This window comes from Aquarana catesbeiana, linkage group LG07, assembly GCF_042186555.1.
Source record: "Aquarana catesbeiana isolate 2022-GZ linkage group LG07, ASM4218655v1, whole genome shotgun sequence".
Classification (NCBI taxonomy): domain Eukaryota; kingdom Metazoa; phylum Chordata; class Amphibia; order Anura; family Ranidae; genus Aquarana; species Aquarana catesbeiana.
The window spans coordinates 269,430,530-269,444,202 of NC_133330.1; positions in this window are offsets into that span (position 1 = coordinate 269,430,530).

The following is a 13,673-nucleotide window of genomic DNA, read 5'->3' on the forward strand; positions in this document are numbered from 1 at the left end:
TGGGCATCTCAGTCTCCTGACCTCAATATCATTGAGCCACTCTGAGGAGACCTCAAACATGCAGTTCATGCAAGACAGCCCAAGAATTTACAAAAACTGGAGCCTTTTTTGCAAGAGGAATGGGCAGCTTTACCTTCTGAGAAGATAAAGAGCCTCATCCACAAATACCACAAAGTTGTCATTGATGTTAAAGCGGGCAATACACGGTATTAAGAACTAGGGTATGTAAACTTTTGATCAGGGTCATTTTGCTAGTTTCTGTTGTCATTATGATTTAAAAAGAGTAAACACAGTTGATTGATAATAAATGGCTTCAGCCAAACACTAACCATGAGTGAAAGAAAAGTTTTTGGGTTATCATTCATATTCTCTGAAAAATGGCCAAGAAATCATAAATTCTGACAGGGTATTTAAACTTATGAGCTCAACTGTACAGTATATTTCCAGAAGAAATAGGAAAGTTTAATAGTTTATTTAAGGTGGGTCCAGACATTTATTACTATGGGTGCAGAAGTTGCAGAAATGAAAGTGTTACTAAACCCATGACCCTGCATTCACTATATCTGGTCTCCCACAGTACACAGAACATGAAAATGCAATTATTTTAGTGAATATAAACTGCTAAATACCTTTTCTCATCAGCAAACTATAGGAGTCTTATGACTTCTATAAGTGTCTGGTTGAAGCTTGTAGGAGGAGTTTTCGTTCTCCTCTGACTGTCCTATGAAGCTGCAGGACCCTCAACCCTCTGTCTGGACAGTGCTGATTGGCCCTGTGCTGATCACATGCATCCTCTCAAGAAAAAAAACTCTCTAGCAATACACACTAAACTGAGCATGTGCAGAGTGCCCCTAAGGCTCTGTACTGTCAGGAGATGGTTTGGTGACTGTGAAGGAAGGGGAGGATGGGCGGCACAGTGGTGTAGTGGGTAGCACTCTCACCTAGCAGTAAGAAGGGTCGCTGGTTTGAATCCCAACCAGGACACTACCTGCCTGGAGTTTGCATGTTCTTCCTGTGTCTGCGTGGGTTTCCTCCGGGTACTCCGGTTTCCTCCCACACTCCAAAGACATGCTGGTAGGTTAATTGGATCCTGTCTAAATTGACCCTAGTATGTATGAATGTGAGTTAGGGACCTTAGATTGTAAGCTCCTTGAGGGTGTAGGGACTGATGTGAATGTATAATGTATATGTAAAAGCGCTGCGTAAATTGACAGCGCTATATAAGTACCTGAAATAAATAAATAAAATAATAAATGAGAGGAGACAGGATCAAACAGCCTTTCTACACAATGCAGAGGATTTACCCCTTAGGTTCCACTGTGAGTATAACAAGCATGCTTTACTGCATATGCAGACTGATTTTACTGTTGTGTGTTTAGGAACACTTTAACCCACAATTTACATTGGATGCCTGGAAGTGTCCATGTGCTTGAGGCCTATGTCTGTGTTCGCTCACAATAAAAACCCAATAAACGCAAGTACCGCATGTAGTTTTGCTTATCTTCTCAGCAGAATCCTGGTAAATGTCTAGGACAGAAACATAAAAAAATGTGCAATTCAGGACTGCGAATAAGGCTTTAAAAATCAGGACTGTTCAAGTCAAATCATGACAGTAGGGATGTGTTTGTGTACAATATAGCATGTAATAATTATAACGAAGGTGCATTAAAGTGTTCCTCCTCCTGTATATATGCATTGCAGTAGACATGTCCCATGCCGTATTCTTTGTGACATGATGTCAGATTCACTCCAGCACACGATTATGTTTATTAGGATGGCGGTGCATTTTTCTACCTGGTGTTACAATCTGTGCTTGTGATTCTGGTGCAGCCCCTTATGTCACTGTGCCAGCTGTCTATACTAGTCATATCTCTGGTCCCAGATAATCTGGGTACTGGGGGATCCGATGTTTGCACTCACAGAGGAGCCCATCTGTTAAATCCTCATGTAACCAATTGAATGGTATTATGGAACAAGTTATCCTGGGTAATCCTGCCCCTGCCCTGCTGTGGATACATAGGGATAACTGAGCGGTTGCTAATCAACTCTATTAAGAGCTGGATAGAGCAATCCGATTTGTCGTGCAGTATATGGATTTTATTGTGGGGCAGAGGCAAACAGTGACAGAAAACTGCTCATGTACATATTCACTGACCATACAGAGTGACCAATGTATTCTACACGGGGTTCCTTCCATCATTTTACACATTCTAATCATGGTAGAACCATAATATGCTTGTACCTCAATGTATTTAATTCAGCATTTTTTTTTAAATAAATATATATATCAGGATCAGGGTATTAAAGTCCGCAGGCTGCTGGTACATGATGCAAGCAAGGGCTTCTCTTTATAGTGGCCTAAAGTGGTAAATCAGCTTTAGCTATATGACCTGTCCATGCTGCCCCATAACCTAAACAAATACAAGAAGCTCTGCAATGCTAACCTGTTAGTGGGTTCAGGTTCCATCCAGCTCAGGTCCCAACAGGCAGTTAGAGGCAATGATCAGTTGCTTATGCTGGTTATACACTATACCAAAAATCTGGCGAAATTCGGTCATTTAGACAGTTTGTTCGTTTTTCATCCAGTTAATGGGCACAAAATCAATAATCGTTGGGATGTTTTTGAGCAGAAAAAACGAAGGACAAGTTTGGAAATTTTCTGCCGAACGAACAATAAATTAAAAGGTTAATTTGTTTCCCATCCAAACTGTCTGCACTAGGTACATGTAAAAAAACGAACAAAAAGTACATTCATTTATGTCCACTGAACGATTTATTGGTCATTAAATGATGACACTATGGTTTGTGCTCACGGCTGAATGTTCATTTTTCGAACATGGGTTCAGCCGATTTTTCGTATAGTGTATGCCCAGCATTAGACAAAGGCAGCCAATCAGTGTCTCTGCCTGCACACTGTGATTCTTTCCCAGTAACAGCAACACCTGTGTAGCCATTAGATTAGGGATTATGGGAAGGAAGATAGCTACATTTCTGAGCATATATCCATTTTAAAGCTCGTCAATGGACAAATATTTTTCTGGCCACCATACCTCATTGGCCAAGTTTCAGTTGTACTTTTTTCATTTGTATAATCACCCCAAAATTGTATTCCTTCTTTTTAAGTCTTTACCTTTTAATTTTTTTCCCATATATTTCCTCTGTCTCATCTTCATTTTCCTGTCTCTAATATTACATATTATCCTCACCTCATATTCTTTTTTTTTTTTAATTAACAACTGTTATTGTTAACTTTTGTTAAATACTGTAGATCCGATTCCTCACCACAGGCATGATATATTCTGTCGGAAAACAGTGTACCCCACGTGTGTACATGACTTGGCATTCTTTCAGGATCACTGTGAATACTAACATTTGTTCTCACGCCATTTGTATCTACTTTGAAAGTCTGGTGAGCCCCTATTCTTCTCATTCAGAGTCTTTACATTCCCAATGGAGCTCCTTCACAGAAAGCGTAACCCACTACTTTGACCATGTATTGTTAGCGCTTCTCTCTCCCTCTCTCTCTTTCTCTCTCTCCCTCTCCAAGCACTTTTTTCCTTTTATGATGGCAAAAATAACTTAAAGCTCACACATAGGACTTTTGGTACAACAGAGCCAGAAATGTCCTTGGAACTGTTCACATTTCATCATGAATTCAGAGCAGTGTACATCTTTTCATTTCAGCTTTATTCATATGAATGCCCCTGTTTGTGGGATTAACTAACCCAGGAGACATCATTAGATGCTTGGATCATGCATGCAAGTCTGACCATTCACAAATTCTGCATGGCTGTGTAGCAGGTACCCAAGGTGGCAGCTCTTAGCTTTCAAATAATTGCTGCTCCCTTAAAAGAAAAACAAAAACAACCTGGTACATTGTCAGTATGGAGAAACATGTCAAACTTCCCAGCAGTCTTTCACAATTCAGAGCCCAGTACCTAAGTGACCATTTGTCAAGCTCAAACACTGTTCCACAGGCGGCAGGGGAGACCAGGCTTAGCCCTGTGTAAATTTTGGCTTTAGAAAGTGGAACATTTTTAGAGGAGTTTTAGGGTGCTCTGCTGGCCCCATTATTTCCCCTCCTGCACTCTCCAGATTGACCAAAGGAAATCTGCAGCAATAAGTGGAAGGCCACAGAATATCTCCAGAACTGTTGGGTCCTTGAAGAAATAAAAAAAAAGTTGGAAACGTAACTTTTTTCTATAGTTGTATTCCATTAAACGCACAGTACACTCATACTGTATTGTACTGTTTATACTATATGATATACACTACTGTGCAAAAGTTTTAGGCAAGTATGAAAAAAAATATTTAGAATACTTTCAGAAATAGAAGTGTTAATAGTTTACATTTATCAATTAACAAAATGGAAAGTAAATGAACAGAAGAGAAATCCAAAACAATATTTGGTGTGACCACCCTTTGCCTTCAAAACAGCATAAATTATTCTTGGTACACTTGCACACAGTTTTTTAAGGAACTAAGCAGGTAGGATGTTCCAAACATCTTGGAGAACTAACCACAGATCTTCTGTAGATTTAGGCTGCCTCAAATCCTTCTGCCATCATTTAATCCCAGACAGACTCTATGATGTTGAGATCAGGGCTCTGTGGGGGCCAATCCATCACTTCCACTGCTCCTTATTCTTCTTCACACAAAGATAGTTCCTAGTGACATTGGCTATATGTTTGGGGTCCTTTTCCTGCTGCAGAATACATTTGGGGCCAAAAACATGCCTCCCTGATTGTATGGCATGATAAATAAGTATCTGCCTGGATTTCTTAGCATTGAGGACACCCTTGATCCTGAGCAAATCTCCATCTCCATTTGCAGAAATGCAGCCCCAAACTTGCAAGGAACCTCCACCATGCTTCACTGTTGCCTGCAGACACTCATTATTGTACCTCTCTCCAGCCCTTTGGCGAATAAACAACCTCCTGCTACAGCCCAATATTTAAAATTTTGAATCATCAGACCAGAGCACCTTCTGCCATTTTTCTACACCCCAGTTTCTATGTTTTTGTGCATAGTTGAGTCACATAGCCTTGTTTCCACGTTGGAGGTATGGCCTTTTGGCCGCAATTCTTCCATGAAGACCACTTCTGGCTAAACTTCTCTGGACATTTATGGGTATACCCATGCCCCACTGGTTTCCATCAGTTCTGTACTGATGGCACTGCTGGACATCTTCCGGTTTCAAAGGGAAGTAAGCATGACTCTTTCATCTGCTGCATTAAGTTTCCTTGGCCGACCACAGTGTCTGTGGTCCTCAACGTTGCTCGTTTCTTTGTGCTTCTTCAAATGAGCTTGAACAGCACATCTTGGAACCCCAGTCTGCTTTGAGATTTTTTCCTGGGAGAGACCTTGCTGATGCAGTATAACTACCTTGTGTTTTGTTGCTGTGCTCAGACTTGCCATGGTGTATGACCTGTGACATGAAATTGTCCTCTGCAACCTCACCATGGTAGCAGTTTGGCTGTTCCTCACCCAATTTTAAGCCTCCTACTCAGCTGTTTCTGTCTCAGTTAATAACTGTGTTTTAACCCTTATAATGCTCTGTACACACGGTCGGATTTTCCGATGGACAATGTCCGATCGGAGCGTGTTGTCGGAAATTCCGACCGCGTGTGGGCGCCATCGGACATTTTCCATCGGATTTTCCGACACACAAAGTTGGACAGCAGGAGATAAAATTTTCCGACAACAAAATCCGATCGCGTCAATTCCGACCGTGTGTGGCCTGTTCCGACGCACAAAGTGCCACGCATGCTCAGAAGAAATTCCGACTCGGGACAGCTCGTTCTGGTAAACTTAGCGTTCGTAATGGATAAAGCACTTTCGTCACGCTGCAATGTTCAAAATGGTTTAATACAGCGCACTCTCTTCTTCTTTATAATGTGACAAGAATTAAGTCGTTTTGATGCTCATATTCACACACACTTCTCACAAACTTTTTTCGTTACTATTTATCGGGATTCCCTCAATATATTTTGATTTCTCACATCTGACAACATATTTTTTTTTTTTTGTTTTTTTTACTTTAATGTAGAATCTTTTTTTGTGTTTCTCTTTTTATTTTTTATTTTTTTTGGTGATTTTGATTTGTACTCCCGAAAATGTTTGTGTGTTTTTTTGTGACAAGTTCCCACAACACCATTGATATGTTGTTCTATTTAATCTGTAGGAGGAGATTGTTTGGTGTTGTTGTCCCTTGTTAATTTCACATTGTACTTTAGAAATGTACCTGAATCGTCACCAACAAACTGTCCTTTTTGGATGAAAACACACACAGGAGAGTAGAATTTACCGAAAAATATTTTATTAAGGGGTCACAACTATAAACAAAGAGGGAGGCAACGCTGGAGAAACTGCAGAAGTGGGCGAAGCCTTGGACCCCCGGGGCAGACATCAATTATTTAAAAGCAAAATTGGTGGCCTGAGGAGTCCATATCTAAGGGAGTGCAGTGTGGTCCAGAAGTCCCAGAGATCCGGAAAGCAGCAGATGACATCTGTGTCCCCAGGCTGTGGTCATACAAGAGACTGCAGCTTTTGTCAGACCAGACTGAACCCAGGGCCATCACTCTTTGGTCTTCCTTCCACGCTTCCTTACAGGCTTTGGCTGTGGTGGTGGAGTTGTGGCAGCAGGAGGAGGAGGAGGAGGAGGAGGATCGTCCCTCTCCATGACATCCGTCTTGTGTGTCAGTTCCCCACTCTCCCCCTTACGTAGGACTTTATAAATCAGGTCCTCAGAAATCTTGCGTTGGCCCTCCTGCATGCCCTGCAATTTGGTGGCAGCCATGCAGGCAAAGGCCTCTTCAGGACTGGGGAAGGCTCTGAGGGACGCCGAAGCCTCCTGGATCAGCCTGTACGCTGAATCCTGCACAGGACTGGGAGTGGCCTTCCTGGCCCTTTTATATGGCAGGCGGAGGGGAGGGACCTGAGACTCAGTCAGGCTGCGACTGGTCCCTGGCTTCTCTTGGCTGACACTTAGCCCCGCCTCCTCCTGGCTGCCACTAATCCCCGCCTACTCCTGGCTGACACTAATAATCCCTGCCTCCTCCTGGCTGCCACATTCCACAGCCTCCTCCTGGCTGAGGTCTTCCTGTGTATGAAAAAGGGACATAGTTTTAGTATTGTTTTCATCAATCACACACAATTTTCACCTCCTGACTGCTGCAAATTCAATGTTAACAAATATAACAGACTATCCTTCTGAGCCCAGCATTTTGCATTCTTGTCCCAATTTTGGGTGCCCACTACTGTCTATTGATATGTAAAACACTTTTTTCAATCAGCAATTAGTGATCAATAATAACATCTAGTAAACATCATTTATTTATTGACCAGAAATCTGTAGAAGAATGCTATACCTGACTCAAGCTGGGCTCCTCCACTTCTTCCTGGCTGGAAGGCCCAGGTTGGATATCGGAAGCCTCAGCTGGGGTGGAAGGAAGTGTGGAAGGAAGAGTGGAGAGGGATTCCCTGACTTCAGTGTGGTCTGACAGAAATCGCAGTCTCTCATAGTACCACAGTCTGGGGACATAAACGTCATCTGCTGCAGCTCCGGATCTCTGGGAATCTGTGACCTTCTTGCGCTCCCTAAGATAAGTGCTCCTCAGGCCACCAATTTTAGCTTTCAAATAGGGGATGGTTGCTGTGGGGACCACCAGCTTCGCCAACTCCAGCAGTTTCTCCAGCGCTGCCTGACTCTTTTGTTTATGGTTATAGTGGGGGTGTCTCACCTGCCACAGACAGGGCAGCTCTCTGTACTTGTCAATAAACAGGGGCAGGAAATTGTGGTCGTTGAACCCATCCATTTTCTCTGCAAGACACAACACAAGACAAACCCTAATGTCAGGCCAAACTCCCCTAATCTTGTTACAATATAGGCTTCCATTTCGAAGCAGTATAGGCCCAAGTTTAGATCCTACCTTCGTTAGCACGATCGGCATCTCCGATGCTCCTTCCTCCGCTCACAGATCGTACGTAAGACGCGCGCGTTACGATTTATACACACTGCGCATGCGTATAACTCCGCCCGCCCCTGACGTTCTTTCTATTCTATTCCCCGCCCCTTTTCGTTTGGCGCAGTGGGGGAAGAGCACATGGCGGATAGACAGCAGGATCGTGCTAATTACAGCAACGAGGAGGAGGAGGAAAGGCCGGAGCCTGAAACGTCCTGATCCAGAAGGAGATTAAAGGACTCAAATATGTCCTTTGGGGAGATGTTGGAGATGGTGGACATCCTGAAGAAGGCCGACTATGATGGAAAGTATGGGCCTTACCCCAACCCCAATGTCCGAAAGGCCAAGATCATGGCGAAAGTGGTCAGGAGTCTGCACCGGAAATTCGGGGTACGACGATCGAAAGATCAGCTCAGGAAGCGGTGGTCGGACCTGAAATTACGAGAACATGAGCAGTACAGAAAGATCCGGAGAGTGCTGCAAAAAAGTAAGTAGTTGTGCTGTGTTCCTATTGTTCTTGTGTTTATTACGTTCGTGCTGCTCCATGTGCTTTTAGGAACTGTTGTACAGTTTAAAATGGCAACTTTCATGTTCATGGGCACATTATTCGTTCGGATCACACATTTTTTTTTCGGACTATAAAATACCATTGTTTAGCCCATATGCATTTGGCCACCATTTTGAGGCCCTATACTTGTCTTCAAAGAATTGGGTTGTGTAGATGGCTTTGTTACTAGAATGAAATGCAAACTAGATTGTGTGTAAGGAGAGGACACTCAGCAGCTGTTTTCACATCTGGACACTGGAGCACTAGTGTGGGACCCCAGAACACCCTTTTTATTAGGGGGGCCACACAGGTGCTCCAGTGTATACTATAGGGGGGTCTCCATCTGTGAAGCTTGTACTAAACAGGTAAAGTATTGCAGCTTGACAAAGGACAATAAAAAATATACATCTTGGAACTCTGCTAAAATAGACAATTGTACCCCACTTCCAAGCAATGTTTCATCTTTATAGTTCTGCCATCAAATATCTGTGTGCTAATTATACCATTTTTGTTTTACATAGGGGAGAAAAGACTCGGAGGACACCCCTCATCCGAGGAGACCAGAGACCCCCCCCCTCTGGAAGAAGGTGAAATCCCCCCAACACAAGATGAGCAGGAGGAAGAAGACGTGGTGGAAGTAGTCACCACAACAGGTGAGTGTCTGTGACCACAGGCTCAGATAAGAGATGGATGGCGGCATTTTTTTTAGACCTAATTTATTTTGTGTTTCCTCTCTTTTTAGGTGATCGTGAGGTTGTGGATCCAGATCCTTTCACATCAGAAAGTGCCCAGATCCTGATCGGGGAGATCATGGGGTGTAATTTTTCAATTGGAAATCATCAAGCAAAACATCAATGATGTTATTCCCAAATATAAAAACATCATTGATGTTTTGGGGCGAGTTTAAAGCCCCTCCAAATCACTTTCTTCTTTTGTTTGCTACAATGTGCGAAATGTTTTTGTGATTTTGCACAAAGCCAAATTTGGAGGATGCACACAGTGTGTCAACATGTGCTATCTGCCATCACGGGAGATCAATGGGCGCGTTTTGGGGGTGCAACCCCTTCCTCAATAATAAAGTAGCGGTGAGGAAGGGCTTTCTCCCCCAAAACACGTCCCTTGATCCCCCCTGATGGCAGATAGCACATGTTGACATTGGGAAATTTGTGTGCATCTTCCAAATTTGGCTTTTCCAGGGGTGATTTCCCCCCATCTGAACGCAATATCAAACACAGTTCCTAAATACTCATGTCTGATATTGCCTTCCAGTTCTACCAAATGTGAACTTTGTAAGATCAAGATTTGTGTCTTTCTTGTGGGTTTTACACAGGCCTGTTTTCTATAAAATGGACATTTTGATTTTGGATAATGACACCACAAAAATTGTTATACAACAAACATGTTGGTTTGTCAGAAAAACCTTTGGTAAATGCACATGTGATTGTGCAGGTATTAAAAAGATTGTTCATCAAGAATGTGTGGATTATTGTCTCAACGCTACAACACTTTTGGGGTGATGTAATTGTTGTTTTATGAGAAAATGGGGGTAATTTCCTAAGGGGAAATCCACTTTGCGCTACAAGTGCAGTTTCAGTGCAGTTGCAAGTGCACTTGTAGTGAAAAGTGTCTTTGCATTTAGTAAATAACAGCCAACAGTGCTTTGTATAAGGTTACACAATCACGACATTTTCTGGACTCCACACATTTCTGTCAGGGTCAGCTCAAACAAACACAAGCAGTAAATGTCCACAAAGAAGAGCCTGGGGGGAGATGCCTGTCGAGAACTTGAGGTCCTGCAGGTTTCTCCCTGTGGCCAAATACCGCAAGGTAGCGACCAACCTCTGCTCCGGAGTGATGGCTTGCCTCATGCAGGTATCCTGCCTGCTGATATAGGGGGGTCAGCAAAGCCAACAAACGGTGAAACACGGGGTTCGTCATCCTGAGAAAGTTCCTGAAATCATCAGGATTATTCTCACGGATCTCACAGAGCAAAGGCATATGACAGAACTGGTCACGCTGAAGCAACCAATTCTTGGTCCATGAACTCCTCCCCACCCTGTTCATGGACTGGACTTGTGTCAAGGTCAGGACCCCAACACCAAGCCCCCGCACAGCACGAACTCCACGAGGAGTACGCATACGAAACATGGCTAGAAAACGGTCGGCTGCTCAGAACGAAGTAACAGAACGCACTGAAGAACAGCAAGGCCTGTGAAGAGCGACCTGAAAAACAGCAACGAGCGGACAAGATCGCACAGAAAACTCCGATACGAACTGACTGCACGCACTGAAGAGCAAATACAAACCCACAAGCACAAACTGAACGGCAGGAAACGATCTGAAAGCCACAAGTCTGAAAAAGCGCGAATCGTCTCTCACCAAACTTTTACTAACACGAGATTAGCAAAAGGAGCCCAAAGGGTGCCGCGCTTGGTTCTGAACTGGCCTTTTCTAGTCTCGTCGTACGTGGTGTACGTGACCGCGTGGTTGTCGATCGGAAATTCCGACAACTTTGTGCGACCGTGTGTAGGCAAAACAAGTTTGAGCCAACATCCGTCGGAAAAAATCCGAGGATTTTGTTGTCGGAATGTCCGAACAAAATCCGACCGTGTGTACGGGGCATAAGAAATTAATGATCATTAGTACCTGTTTGGTATAATAGGGTAATCATAAACCTGGCTCTAATTCTGCAAAATCCCTGACTATGTGCAAGTGTACAAAGTGTACAAGTGTAAGAATTGATGGTGGTTTGAAGCGAAAGGGTAGTCACACTAAATATTGTTGTTATGTAGATTTTTCCTCTGTTCGCTCACTTTGCATTTTGTAAATTGATAAAAATAAACAATTAAAGTAAATATTTTTGGGAGGGCGTGACCGGAAGCCATTCTGGATGGAAGCCTGACTCTCCTGCTCTCTCTCAGCCCATGATCAATAGGCACATTTGGGGACATTTTGCCGCAATTTAATGGACAGATCCAGGACCACCCGCTCCACAAAAGCCTGGGGATCATCACAGCCCCCACCTGGTTCATCCACGGACCTCCGGTTCTTCTTCTCGCCGACGGACATGCCTCCTGGCGGGACCGACAAAATGGCACCGGACGTCTCCACGGCCCACTCTCAGACCACAGTGCAGCTCTCCCCGCCAGCTCGCACATCAAACCGGACCTCCGCGGGCCCCCTGCCGACTCCGATGAGTACCATAGACATTCCTTCCTTCTCAGGAGCGGTTAGTCCCCCCTACCAATCCGTTCCCCCTCACCGCATGGCTTACAGGCCGCCATGCCCGGACCGCCCCCCTCAACAGTACACACAATGTTCATACCCTCGTTTGCTGAGGACAGCATCAGACCCCTGTGTACATGGAACTGACCCTGGATCCCCAGCATCCTCAGATTTTTCTGTGGACTTCCCAGCCCTGCCAGGCCCTATGTATCCAGCCATCCAGATACTACAAAAGCCTGCGGGGATCCATGCGGCCTTCAGCCCCTCTGCACCTGAACCACCCCCCCTAAAGCCCAGAGATTGGAGACTGTCTCACACACAGACCCTCAGCTCCTCCAGGGAACAGGCTGCACCAACAACCACCTACGCACAGAAAGTATGCTCCCCTGCTCCCCATCCCTCTGGAGTAGGAAACATGGGGACCCCCCCGCCTGCTCAGACATCAACATGGGGCGAACCATGGGACTCACCATCAGGGCAAGCACATCCTGCCCAGGGCAACGCCACCCCACATCCTCAACCAATGCCGCCTCGCCCTCCTCCACCACAGAAAACCTTAATGCCAGCCCAAACCTACCCTGTACCCCCACAATGGCACTCATATTTACAGGCGATGCCCACTAAGGAGGACTTCAGGCAGCTTATAGAAGACGTAAAGTCTACATGCCACTCAGCACTCAGAAATACAAGAGCTCCAGTCAGGCCTTAAACACCTAGCAGACAGAATGGAAATGGCCGAAGAAGAAATACAGGAGACTAAGCTAGCAGTCCACAGGGCCCAACTCCAGGGAGCAGACCATCGCACCCTGTTGAGAGACATGCAACGCCATGTGGAGGACTTAGACAACAGAGGGTGCAGAAATAATATCCGAGTGAGAGGTGTCCCAGAATCTGAAGGCCCTGAGGACCTACAAAATACATTACAGACTGTGTTTAACAACCTCTTAGGCAAGCCTCCCACTAAACACATTGAAATGGACAGAGCCCACCAAGCCCTATGTCCTATGAGCACCACCTCCAAACCGAGGGATATCATCTGTAGGATCAGCTCCTACCCCCTGAAAGAAGAGATCATGCGGCAAGCTCGCCTAGCACGCAAAGTGACTTTCTAAGATGTCCAAGTGCAACTGTACCCATATCTCTCATGGATTACCTTACAAAAACGCAGACTTCTTCAACCCTTATTACACACCCTAGAAGACGAAAACATCCCCTACCACTGGGGATTCCCCTTTAGCCTCACAGCTAAACACCAGGGCAAATCTGCCGCCCTGCGATATCCAGAGGATCTAACCGCCTTTTGTGACGTCCTAGGAATCCCTATCCCCCAGCTCCCGGATTGGAATCTTATGGCCACACCACCCCTACCACCCACAATTTGGCAGAAGGTCCCCCCATGCAGCCACCCCCGGATAATGGATGCATCCCGCAAGACCACCAAGCACAGAAACGGCTGAACTTTATGCACCCCCTTCATATGTTACCTGCTAATGGACTGACTTACCATCCAACAAGGCTGGTGATTCTGCCCTGGACACTATTGAGTATCTAGTCCCCTTTGTGCCCTAGTTTTAATCCCCAGTTTACCTTATGGGCATGTCTCCGATGAGACCCGAGAGAGTAGGAATTCTCATGCGTACCCACCACTCCCCCCCCCCCCCCCGGGTAAATGACTAAAGTTACCACAGTTTTACTTTTTGTGTTTTATATGACCAATTTTGGGCTCCCTTGCATCCACCTGACCTATCCCCTTGGATTAAGGTTAGGGGGATCCCTGGGAAACCGTACCGACCTAGGCCTCTCAAGGTCATGTGAAAACATTTACTCTAATCGCTCATTGTTTCTTGTGTATTAACTTTCTCTTTCTCTTTCAGTTTTACTCTCTCCATTCTTCTCCTCTGTCATCTTGTAGCTCACCGCGTGGTTTGTGGAATTTG